Source organism: Nyctereutes procyonoides, unplaced genomic scaffold (genome assembly GCF_905146905.1).
Source record: "Nyctereutes procyonoides isolate TBG_1078 unplaced genomic scaffold, NYPRO_anot_genome, whole genome shotgun sequence".
NCBI lineage: Eukaryota > Metazoa > Chordata > Mammalia > Carnivora > Canidae > Nyctereutes > Nyctereutes procyonoides.
The window spans coordinates 32,181,625-32,194,210 of NW_026575047.1; the positions used below are offsets into that span (position 1 = coordinate 32,181,625).

At 49.6% G+C, this 12,586-nt stretch overlaps 1 protein-coding gene across 6 annotated transcripts in view; it reads left to right on the forward strand.

Moving 5' to 3' along the window:
• AFAP1 (actin filament associated protein 1) overlaps positions 1 to 12,586 on the forward strand; it is a 144,246-nt gene that overhangs the window by 33,033 nt on the left and 98,627 nt on the right. Inside the window, exon 1 of one of the 6 annotated variants that reach the window (XM_055326392.1) lies at positions 4,217 to 4,236. The exons of 4 other annotated variants lie outside the window; for them this stretch is intronic. The gene's annotated coding sequence lies outside the window, so the exon portion shown is untranslated. Of the gene's footprint in view, positions 1 to 4,216; positions 4,237 to 9,029; positions 9,074 to 12,586 lie in introns of those variants that run through there. One more of the 6 variants, XM_055326391.1, reaches the window with a different exon arrangement.

Sequence of the window (12,586 nt, forward strand, 5' to 3'; positions counted from 1 at the left end):
GGCGATACAGTGGTGACATATAGTATCTCCCTTGTGTGTGTGGCACACTTATTTCCACACCATGGCAGCAGCTCTGCAGGGCCGTGTGACATGCTGGTAGCACTGGTTGCCCCAGAGGAGAGGTTGGGATTGGTGATTATAGTGGAAGGAGAATTTCACTGTTTTGTATAATCTGAATTTTAATTTTTGCTATTTTATTATTTGGTGCACCTTAAGTATGTTTGTTTTAATAACACTTGTAACGAAAGGAGTATTTACTTTTGTAAATTTGAAAAAAAAAAAAAGGCAAAATAACCTGTGACCGTGGACAAGCTCTTTAACCTTTCTGTGCCTTGCTTGGGGAGTGATATGGTGGCGATTTTATAGGGCTGTAATGTAAGATAAAACTCAGAGACTGGTGCCTCCTGAGTGCAGAATAAATGCTGTTGTTTCAATGTTTTAGAAGAAAGAATGCTAACAGGTCATCATGGCTTGTGTCATACAAATACCTCTGGGCGGCTGACCTAGTAGAAAGAAGCTGAGTTCAGCTCCATGTAAATAGTGTGATGGAAAAGCATTATTTTGGGCACCAGGAAACTCCGGTTGTGAAAAGGGCCCTCTCATTAGCACGTGGTCCTGGGCAGCTCCTTGTTCCTCCCGCGTGCGACGGCAGCGGTAGCAGGCTCCTGTTGCAGGGCTGCTGGCAGCCTTTCAGGATGGGCACACGGGGAAGCCACGGGGCTACGGCGAGGGGCAGGTGGATGCGGGGGGCAGAACTCATCCGGAGGTCGCGGCGTGGTTTGTCCTGCACGGAGAGTAGGGCCCCCTCTGTGCCTTTCCACCTCCGAGGAGGGCAGGCCGCTGGACAAATCCTCCGTCAGGCGGCCCGACAGCCCCGGTGTGCGGTGTGCGCGGGCTGATTTGGCTCATTGTCACAGCAGCGGCAGCTGAAGGGACAGCTTGCCTCGATGTGCATATCTGGATGTTTGTGCTATTTATAAACAGTTAGAAAAGGCGTGGAAGGCTGTTTGTGGCAAGCTGGTGGATCCGGCAAAACACGGACAGTTCCGTTGGCACGATTTGCACGAGCGAGGGCCTGGAGCATTCACATAAACAAACACATTTTGCCCATATTTAAGAGTCGCGCCTAAACACAGACTTTCAACTGTCAGCCATATGGTTTATCAGCTTTTCCTTGAAATTGCAGGGGTTTGATGGCCAGATATCTGAAATCAGAAACCATCTCAAAATGGCTTTCTGCCCCTGCTTTCCTTTTTTTTTCCCATTATGAGGAGAGAAGACTCGAGGGAGAATGGTGTCACTGTACAGAGGCTTTTGTCAGTCTGTCCTATGCCCTGTTGACCTGTCACAGCATTAGCATCACCACGGCTCTGGTGGAGATGGTCTTTCTCCTTTTCCGCGGCATGGTTCTGTACAGCATTTTTCACTCCCTAGTGTGTTTTGGTTTGTCTGTTTGCACCTACACACATGTGGGCTCCCTGAAGACCTACTTATTGTCTCGAGGTCGCCGCTCTGTCACTAGCGCTGGCACACCGATTAGTATTTGTTGAATGAATGGGCGGGGTGAGACAGCTACTCTTCCCCCTTCTGCCCGGTCATGAAAAATGCTTTTGGAAGAAGCTGCATGGGTAGGGAGCAGCGGACTGTGGGCAGTGGGACCACACAAATTGCTGCGGGATGTCTCATCAGCCCAAATGCTTAACCTGGAAGAAGGTGCTGGTCCTGAATGGAAATGTGTAGAACAGTTCTTTGGAAAATTAGCTGATTGTCACAGTGTTTCACGCAGGTGAGCGATGCTGCTGCTGTGTGTGAGCACACAGCGTGCAGTGGCGCCGTGCCCACGGGCTTTTACTCTGGTGCAGGTGGAATATATAGCCTGAGGCCTGAGAAAGCGAGCTGCCCAGGATCACCTGGTTAGAGCGGGACCAGAGCCTTTCAACTGCTCGCCTCACTTCCCTCTTTCCTGCTCAGACTGTCTTCCGTGAATCTAAATATGCAGGAATGGGGGAGAAAATGTACCCCAGTGCCACAGGCTCAGAGAACAGACCCAGCAGCTGAAATCATCTTTACACATCTTGTACCCCGAGAAAGTGGTGATTTTTTACAATACCTTTAAATTTCACAATACCTTACATTTTCTCCTAAGTTTTGTAAAACAAGACAATCAAAGCAGTTTGGGGAACGGTGACTTTAGAAAAAGGGGAAAACTCAAATAGAGAATTGCAATTTTTGTTTTATTCTCTGCCTAGAGTTTAAGCATTGTGGACTCGTATCCATGTTACAGCTTGAGCCATTATGTGGCCAGTCACTATCCATTATTTTAGAACAGCAGATGTAGGCAGCAACTCTACCTTTTAATGGTGGTCTTATTAATTTTAAATTCAAATGATAGGAGCAGCAGATGGTGAGGTGGGGTAAGTATTTAGATGTTTGGTCATTGACAGCTCTTTACTTCTGTGCGGTACATTGGGACCCGAGACTAGCTGATCCCACAGAGAACTGATTATGATCTGTCTCCTCGCCAGCTGGGCTCTTTTGCATGCTGGGTCCAGAAGGATTGCTCTCTTGCAGGCAGGGAAGATGGATTGCCGATTGTTTTGAAATCATGAAGGGTTATTTGCACCATCCAAAATTCTTAAGCAGAGCTATCAGACTGTCTTCTCTTTGTATTTCAAATCTTTTCAAATCTGTACTTCAGGTGTACATGAGCTAATTAAGGTCTCCTTTAATAGGTAATTGAATATATTATTGATTGATGTGCAGGAGAGCTCTGCTCCACGGCATAGTCCCTGGCACTTTGCACGAGGATGTGAGCCTTAGAACATAACCTGGGTTTCCTGAGCGATCATCTAAATGTTAATTATTTCTAAATGATTATTATTTTCTAAATGATTTTCTACATGAGTGACACTGAGCACCAGAGAGTACGTTTATTAAAGAGATACCCTTTTGTTTTGTCTGAATTCAGATTTTACATTTTTAAACATCAGTGTTTAGAAATGCAGCAACAGGGGCACTTGAGTGGCTTGGTTGTTTAAGGACTTACTTTTGGCCCAGGTCTTGATCCTGGGGTCCTGGGATTGAGCCCTGCATTGGGCTCCCTGCTGGGCAGAGAGCCTGTCTCTCCTTCTGCTACTCTCCTTGCTTGCTCTCTCTCTGTCAAATAAATAACATGTTAAAAAAAAAGAAATGCGGCAACAGAACTGGCCTAGCCCCTCTCTCCTCACTTTATAAAATCTAAAGATGCTTGCAGGGAGAGTGTGCTCCCTGACTTTCTCTTCCTAGGCTGCACACCTGTCCTCCTGCTCACCTTCCCTCTCTGGGACCTCTCCTCTGGGCTGTCCACAAAGGGCATCGTCCCAGTGTGGCTCTCCTGAGGGACAGTGGCCAGAAGAGAGGGGCCACTGCCTGTTGTCCTGTGGGCAGTTAACCTTTCCAGGGCTGTGGTGTGGTCATTGGGTGGCACCAAAAGCATGTGGCCCTGCAAAACTAGAGGTCAAAGTGATGGCAGGACAGATGTCCTCATCAGGATCCTGTATTTTAATCGTGGATGGAAAGCCATTGAAAAATACGTGATTCCATGGAATATTACTCAGCCATTAGAAATGACAAATACCCACCATTTGCTTCGACGTGGATGGAATTGGAGGGTATTATGCTGAGTGAAGTAAGTCAATCGGAGAAGGACAAACATTATATGGTCTCATTCATTTGGGGAATATAAAAAATAGTGAAAGGGAATAAAGGGGAAAGGAGAGAAAATGAGTGGGAAATATCAGAAAGGGAGACAGAACATGAGAGACTCCTAACTCTGGGAAACAAACAAGAGGTGGTAGAACGGGAGGTGGGTGGGGGGGTGGGGTTGACTGGGTGACGGGCACTGAGGGGGGCACCTGACGGGATGAGCACTCGGTGTTATTCTATATGTTAGCAAATTGAACACCAATAAAAAATAAATTAAAAAAATATGTGATTCCTGAAATTTGGAGTCTGAGGGAAGTCAAGGACTCAATGTGAAGTGATAGCGGAGCAAGGAGGTGAAGGTGTAACAGGCACTCTGTCCATCTCTGTGCTGGGCATAGGCGGACACGGGGCTGCCTCCCATGTGTGACTTATGTGGCCTTGCAATCTTGTTTTAGGCCCCACCATGATGTTCTTCCCTTCCGTGGCGATCTTCTTCCTGGTACAGTAGGCCTCAAGCCATGTGTGACACAGAAGTATTCCTACTGATAGAAGGTGCTGTCTATGGGGGGTGGGGTGCTATGGGGTAGGGAGGCCACAGAACACCTGCAGGAGGCCACTGCTTCACTGCAACTTCACAGCCCCGCCCTTTCTTGACCTGCTTCTCTAGCCGGGAGGTCCTGCTTCCTCTGATTCCTGTACTGATTTGTTCCATCCTTCTCTTTTGGTTTCCGTGAATTATAGTGTTGTTGTGCTGTAACAGCGTGCCCGAATCCACACATGGCAATGAGTAGACGTTTCTGAGGTTTGCACTTGTGCAGCTTTAAAAGTCGTACTTACGGTTTCTTGTCGGTTGCAAGATATGCTTTCAGAAGCAAATTCCATGTGGTGTATGGACCTGTGTTTATTTTTCAAGGCTAGTTTGGTTGGAGCCCACTCAGTGAGTGGGGTGGGTGGGGACAGGGACAGGGCCTCACAGGCGGAGACAGAGTCATTCTCCAAAGGTGCTCTGTCTGCCACCAGCACGCTGTCCAGCTGGTTCACTGTGTGCTGGGTTTCCGGTGTCTGCATGTTGCCAGCCTCACGTGGGTCTCCTTAATGAGTTACTTTAGCACACAATTCAAGGCCGTGGAAGTGAGTGGCCATTTGGCACAGAGATTCACAAGGACAATTTGCAAAGTAACCTGGAATGGGGACATTCTGCACAGGCAGCATGGGAAGCACTCTGGCGTGTGGTGTGTTCTTTACGGCCCTGCCTTGCAGCATTTCTGGAGGATTCAGGGATAACTGAACTCACCCAGGATGTCATTCTTGTGGGCTGTAGGCAATCAGGATTTATTCACTGTTAATTTGATAGTGGCAGCCATGTATGTAAGTCAGATGTTCTCCTGGCAGGGCCATTGGAGGTGTTTGCTATGGCTTGGACTGGAGGGAGCTGGGTGCATTTGAGTCTGTTGAAACCACGAGTAAGTGAAACACAGCCAGGTGCTATGGGCCAAATTGTTTATGAATCACTGTTCCACCTCCTAGTCAGACTCTTCAATGATGTTCCCCTCCTGTGCGTACGAGAACACCACGCACACTCACACTCCCTCCCACCCACCCACACCTTCACATACACGCGTTTCCTTGTCAAGGCCCCACCCCCTGGGTGGCCAATACCAGTCACATCCCTATTTACCAGTGCTTCCAGCACTTTCCCAGCCCATTGCCCCTTCTGTTTTACTCCCCAATTACTTGTGGTCCTCATCAGCCTGCTTTCCCCAGCTCCTGGTGTGGGAGGCTCCTGGGGCAGGGAGCCACCCTCACAATTACCAAGGTCCTCCACAGCTTGTTTTATTAGGCCCCAGGGATGGGAGGGAGGCTGAGGATTCCTGGCCGTGTGTGCTATGATCATGATAGGATCTTCTCTGGCAGGGGCACCTTTCAGTGTGCTTAGTGGTGAAGAATGCTTTCACTTCTGCCCTCCTTAGTAAGGGATGGTTTGGGAGCCTAGCCTCGCTTCCCATGAGAAAGGCATGATTTGCATATCATCTCATTTTATATTATTGAGTCTTGACAGACAAGCTGTTCTTGAGCTCTTGGTTCACTAGGCCGAGGTTTATTGAGCAGGGTATGTATCTGTGCCACAGCAGCTGCTCTGCTGGCCCCTGGGGACTAGTCCCACAGAGAGCCATCCCCCAGGATTGCCTGGGACAGACAGAGTGCAGAACTAGCTGAGTTTTGAAAGTGCTGTGAACAAAGTGCCCTCAAGGTGCAGGACAGGGCTCCTATACCCTCTCCCCCAGCAGCTCATTCTCGAAGGACTTGCTGTGGGTACCTACTCATTATTTGTATATCCCCATTGCCCCGCATGCTAAGACAAAAGATGGACAAGGGCTCTTTACCATTTCGTGGAAACTAGATGGGCTGAAGGAGGGGTCCCCACGGCTGGGGGGAGGTGAGTGGAGACAGGATAGACTCACAGGGGGAGGGGGTGGGTTTTGTTTCTTAGCTCTCATTTGAAATATCTTAGACTCAGGGAAATGTCACAAAAATAGTACAAAGAACTGTCTGCTTTCACTGGATTCCCTAAACATTTTTCAGCATTTGTACTTCCAATCTCCCTCACTCCTTCCCTCTGTGCATGTGTGTATATTTTTATTCATCAATTCATTTATTACCGAGTTGGAGTGGAGGCTGGATTGCCAGGGTGAGGTGAAGGAGTGGCAGAGGAGAGATGGGTTGGGAGCTCTCACAGTGCTCTGGGCTGGAGAACACAGTGGTTGGGCCTGGTTGGAAATGACAAGAGAGGTGAGAAGTGGTTAGTCTACTGTATTTTGAAAGGAGACCCTCTAGGATTTGCTGACAGGTTGGATGACAGGCTTCAGGGATTTTGGCCTGAGTACCTGGAAGACTAGCGATGCCATTATTGAAATGAGGAAGACCAGAAGGAATGGGTTTTGGCAGGGGGAATCCAAAGCTGGTTGTAAAGCTAAGACTGAAGTCCAAGCCCAGAGACACTGGAGCATTGGGGGGTGGGGGGAGCAGAATGTGAGCAATTCATACAGATAGAATTAGCTGATTTTATTTGTAAGCAAAGAGGCCACAGAGGTGTAAGGTGTCTCCAGCTTGTTGGTATGAGACTGAGCCTGCTGGTGTTACATAGTCTCCACCATTGGTGGGAGCAGCTGGCTTTCATCTGAAGGCACACAGAGCTCACCCCTGTGTCCTGTTTCTCATAATGTGCCATCTGTGTCCCCTGGCCTTTGCTTTCACAGTTCTTTGTCACCACCCCTGTCACTTGCCCCCGAGTGTCTCCCACATGTGACCGCATCTCTCCAGCATTCCTCAGGAAGGCTAGATTCAGCTCCGTCTCCCCATAGAGGGTAGGTGGAAGTGTGGACAGGATCTCAACTGAAGATGGGAGTTTAGGGGATATTATCATAGAAATAGTGGGTAGAGTCACAGAGTTGGAGGGAGTCACCCAGGGATGAGTGTAACTATGAGGAAAACAATCCCTAGGTCTGAGAAGATGGGTGGGAACAGCAGAGGAGGCCAGGCAACAAAAGGCAAGGAAGGATCTCCCGGGAGGCAGAAAGAGAAACTGTCCAGAGGGCGAGTGATGGGTACCCCATCAGTGAAGTGAGGGCAGATGTCACTGTGACTGCACAGGAGCCAGTCAAAGGAGGGGGCAACACGATGAGGGAGACTGAGAGTGGGAAGGAAGGGAGCTGGGGCGTGTGTAGACCCCTCTTTGGAGGGAGCTGGTTGATTAAGTCAGGTTTGCTCTGGAGGGTTCCTCGTGATGGTATGAGAAGTACTTCGTTTATTTTGTAAACTCTGGCTCCTTATCTTAGGGAGCAGATTAACATCCTTTAGCTGGAAAACTAAATATGTATTAAAAATCTCTTAACTGTGGGGATCCCTGGGTGGCGCAGCGGTTTGGCGCCTGCCTTTGGCCCAGGGCGTGATCCTGGAGATCCGGGATCGAATCCCACGTCGGGCTCCCGGTGCATGGAGCCTGCTTCTCCCTCTGCCTGTGTCTCTGCCTCTCTCTCTCTCTCTCTCTCTCTCTCTGTGACTATCATAAATAAATAAAAATTAATAAAAAAAAATCTCTTAACTGTGGCTTATGCTGTATTTTGGACGTTACGAGGGACATTTTCTTTTTGGAAATAGGGCCCTTTGGATCAACTCGGAAAAGAAGTACCTCTGAGAGGGATACACACTCTTACACATAAATGATAAAGTCACAGAACAGTTTTCTGCTTTACTGAGGTGCAGATTATTGAACTGATAATTGCTAAAATGACTAACTAGCACTTCTATGAGGTACCTCCTGTAACTGAGAAGACCCTGTTCTGTCACGTGTGAGCCTTGTGTTTTTGAGGGAGTGAGTCACCCTTCCTGGGGGCTTGTTTTCTCCTCTCTGCAATGATCTCCTCCACAGATTACGTTGTTATTTAAACAATGCTAGTGACTTGTTTGGAAGAGGGGCTCTCAGTAGGTTTGCAGGGTGGTGTCTCATGAAATATATAGGGGAGATGAGGTTTGGTTTCTCCAAACCAAGGGGTCCACTATGTGAGATGATGCTCTGTTCCCGACAAGTTACGTATCATCTTCTTTAATCTTATAACTATTCTTTAAAGCAGAGATTGTACTTGACAAAATGTTTTTTACAGGTAATTATACGATGATGATGATGGTAACAGTCATAGTTATTGAGGATTTATCCCGTGCTAAGCTCTTCACACAAGGACATTTAAAAAGAAACCTATTGAGGCTCTGTCATTGTCCTATTACGGAGAGAGGAGTAGTGATGTGGCTGTGTACTCGAGGCCACAGTGAGGAAGTACAGGGGCAGAATTTCATTCCAATTGCTTCAATTCCAGAGTCTGTATGAGTACAAGTCGTCACAGTCTTTGGGAACCCGAATCTTGCCTGTTCTGTGAGCTTCTCAGGCTCCAAACCCTGAGAAACTAATGGGAGACCAACTGTCCTCTTTAATTGGCTTCCACTGATACACGAACATATGTTCCCCAGCCCTCGGTGCCCACCAGCCCTCCCTGTCCACATGGGCACAGTGAGGGCCCCATCTGCCAGGGGGGGCAGGGACAGAGGGGCCTTTCCACCTGCCTTCCCTGGAGACAAGCCCATCAGCCCCACGCTCCCCCTGCAGTCTGAGCCCCAGTGCTGTGTCTGCTGTCCGCAGCCCCAGAGGCACTTCCTGTTCTGCTCTCAGGAGGAACTAGATGGAAGTAGAGCCTGGCGCCTTGTCACTTCACCATGACCAGATCAGAGGAACCAAGCTCACCTGAGGCCTAAAGTCACGTTCTCCGCTGGTGGGCCCTTCCCCTACAGAGCTCAGTGCCGAGTCAGATTGACATGCAGAGCGGAAGCAGGTGTGAAGGTGGGTGACTCAGACGTGCATCATGCTCACTTTGTGTTCCTGTAAGGCCAGCTCTGTAGCAGGAAGATGGTGAGCCTCGGGAGTGGATTTGGCCTCCCATTTCTAACTGCATTTCAGCTCTTAGCAGACTTGCTCTCCAGGTCTTGAGCCTGTCCCAACTGCCTCTGTTGGCATTGTATGCTGGGTTTCGTCCTTTAGGCCTGCCTTTCTAGACTTTGTTTCCTTGGACCCCCCCAGAGCAGAGGTGAGCAAACCTATGATGGGGCAAAGACTTTATAAAGGCTTTAGGCTTCTGTCCCAACCATTCTACTCTGCTGCTGTAGCATGAAGGCTGCTGTGGCCAGCCAGTGAGTGGGCGTGGAGAGTGCCAACCAAACCGTCTTTACAGACATAGGCTTCAGGTCAGATTGGGCCTACGGCTGTTGTTTGCTCCCCACTGAAATGGACGAGGCTGCAGATTGAAGCCTGCTACCAAGACCTTCTAGCCCTGGTTGAACCTGGCCATTTGGAGAACACTAGCCAGATAGTTGCCAAGCATTTCTTTGGGGGCATTGTTCCTTATCCAGCTGTCCTCTCTCCTGACATCCTCCTTGGAAGTTTGGATCCAGCTTGCACTGAGGTCCCTGGGGCCCCCCGAGGTTGTGGGCTGCACAGCCGAGGTTGTGGGTGGGAGGGGGCTTCATGGCAGCAGGATGGTCACTATCTCTTCAAGGAGCCCTGTTGTCAGTTAACCAGTCCACTTGATCTTGTCAGATTCTGTGGGTCAGGGCCTGGCTTGACTCCGTGGCCCAGGGGACAAGCAGCATCACATACCCTGGAAGCTTGTTAGGAATGCAGATAGTCAGACCCTCTTACCTGCTGTTTCAGAATCTGCATTTTAATAAGACCCCTACCCCCTAGTAGTATGCCCATGGAAGTTTGAGAAGCCATGATTTGGGGTGTTCCAGTCCGGAGGACAGAGAGGAAGCTTTTGGAAAATGCTTTTATTGCCAGCTGTTTAATATTAAAGTGTAATTACAGAGCTTGATTGCTGTGAAGGCAGCTGTGTCTTGACAGGCATAGTATAGAGTCATCACTGGATGCTGTCTTCCTGACAGAAAGGGATTGTCCGGCTCACTCATATGGACTGGTGTCAAGAGTTCTAGACTAGCTAAAAAATCCGAGGCAGAAGTCTCTGCCTCCTCGGAGTGTGATGGGGCACACTGCCTTGTTCTCTTGTGCCTCAGTGTCTCCTGTATCATACGAGAGGCAGAGGACAGCCAGTATTTAAAGCCTTCACTGGACTCCGTTTGATCTTTCTTGGACCATGTGCCTTGATCCTGTCCTCTTGCCTCTGCCGTCTCAAGGAGGATGCTTTCAGCTCCCATGGTCACATGTGACCCCCCCCCCCCCCCCCCGCTTTTGACTGAGGGCTGGGGTTTGGGCACAGCTGGCTGGGCTGCGGAGGCGATCTGAAATGCGTTGTCTTTGTGGAGCTTCAGAACCAACGCAAAGCTCAAACGTGGGGAGGGCTACTTCCAAGTTTGTCGGAGGTGAGCAAGCTTCGCCCACTGGGCAAGTCTGACGTCCTGGGCACTGTCCTCAGTGTCCTGGGGCCCTGCCTCCCTCCATCCGCCTGACCCAAAGCCCCCGTCTCAGATGATTTAGTTAGATTAAGCCCCTTAATTCATATAAAGTAGTGGTGGCAGAGCTGCCTATGCTGTAGCTAGAAGTGTGAGAGGTGGCGTTTAATAGAAAACATCTATTGTCTCAGTTACTGGAAATGTGGTATTGTACAGCGGGGAGCGAATCCTAAGTGCCTAGGGTCCCCCTCTCCCTCTGTCCCCCTCCCCCTTCTTGGGGAGTGTCGAGGTCTGTGAGCAGCTTTCCCACTCTGGAATCTCTTGCTGTTTCCTCCCCCGCAGAGCCTGCTGTCCCAGCAGTGAGTGTGGACATGTGCAGAGCCTCAGCTCTCCCACCCAGCAGCTGGGGTCCACTGTGCAGGCTGCAGGCTCATCTCTCATTCTCAGTTGAGAGGCCACTTTTTTAAAGTGATGCTCCTCCACTCAGAGATGGTGCCAAGGCATCTCTCATGCTGTGAATTAGCACCGTCCTGGAGTGTGTTTGACGTGGGGTCATGCCAGAGAAAGCACCTTCTGGGTACCCACACTTGCCTGTTAGTTCTTTTCTGTGTCCTTGGTCTGAAGGACCCTGTTCCTCCCTGAGCTTCAGGGTCTGCATTAGTGAAACCCTAGTATTAGATAATACATTTCTAGATGGCCTCGACTTGGGAAGCCTCCCCAATGAAGTGAGAACTCAGTGAGCAGGGAGACCAGAGCCCACACCTCCCCGCCCTAGCCTGCACCTAGGGCTGGGTAAGGAGACAGCAGTCTGCAAGGGAGGTGTGTGGGGGGGTTGGTAGCCAGCCCCCTGAACCTGGCCTGGCCTTGCCCTCCCTACCTCCCTGGCAGGGCCCTGGGACTGGGTCCACATGTGGTCTCTCCACGCTTGGTGGAGACAGGGGATCAGCTAGCCCTGTGGTGCCTTTTACAGAGCCTTGACCTAGCCCACTGGAGGGCTTTGTGCTTCAGCAGACTCTTGTCCCCCTGGGGAGAAAGCAGAGCTGGTTAGGGTGCAGTCTTCCCCTGTCCTCCACAGCCATGTGGGCTCTGAGTCCCTCCTGACTGGCAGGCTCAGCAGTAGCCCGTGGTGGTTTGAATGAGACCCCATTTACAAGTTCAGTCTGCCTTTCTCTCCCTTTTTGTTTTTATTCCTTTGATTAGAAGAAGAACCTCGTCATGAATAAAGATGCAGTGCAGCTTTATGGTAATGAGGAGCGCTCATTCCCTGCAGCTTTCTAATTCTCTGTGCCTTGATTTAGAAGCCCTGCTCTCTTCCTTATAAAAACAGAATTAGCCCTAGATGTGCCAAGCCAGTCCAGTGCTCTTATCCTGTCTGTTGTTGAGTGGCAAAATCTTTTCTTAAAATCCCATTTACCTAGATTTCCTCTAAATTGCACTCGTCTGGCATTATCAGATACAACATACAGTGTCTCCTGTTTAATTTGACTTTGCCTTGACTATGTAGGGTTTTCTCTCTGACCTTGACTGCCCCTAATGTGGTCAGTCTGGGCCCTCAGAGGCCAAGTCCTGCGCCCCCAGAGGCCGAGTCCTGTGAACCCAACAGGATATGTTCATTCCCACTCAGACCAGGTCAAACATCTATCTGATTCCTATCAATGTACATGGGCTTTGCTGTTTCTGGAATTTCATAAAAATGGGATCATACAGTGCACCTTTTTGTGCTGCTTTTACAAGTTACACGTGTGGGTGGGGCTTTTTTCCTAAGGGTTTTTTTTTTTTTTTTTTTTTTTTTGAGAGAGAGTGCAGAGGGAGAGCAAGTGGGTGAGTGAGACAGAGAGCATGAGCAGAGGGAGGGGCAGAGGCAGAAGCAGACTCCCCCGCCCCCAACCCTCCAGCTGAGCAGGGAGCCCAACTCGGGGCTCAATCCCAGGACCTGGGATCATGACCTGAG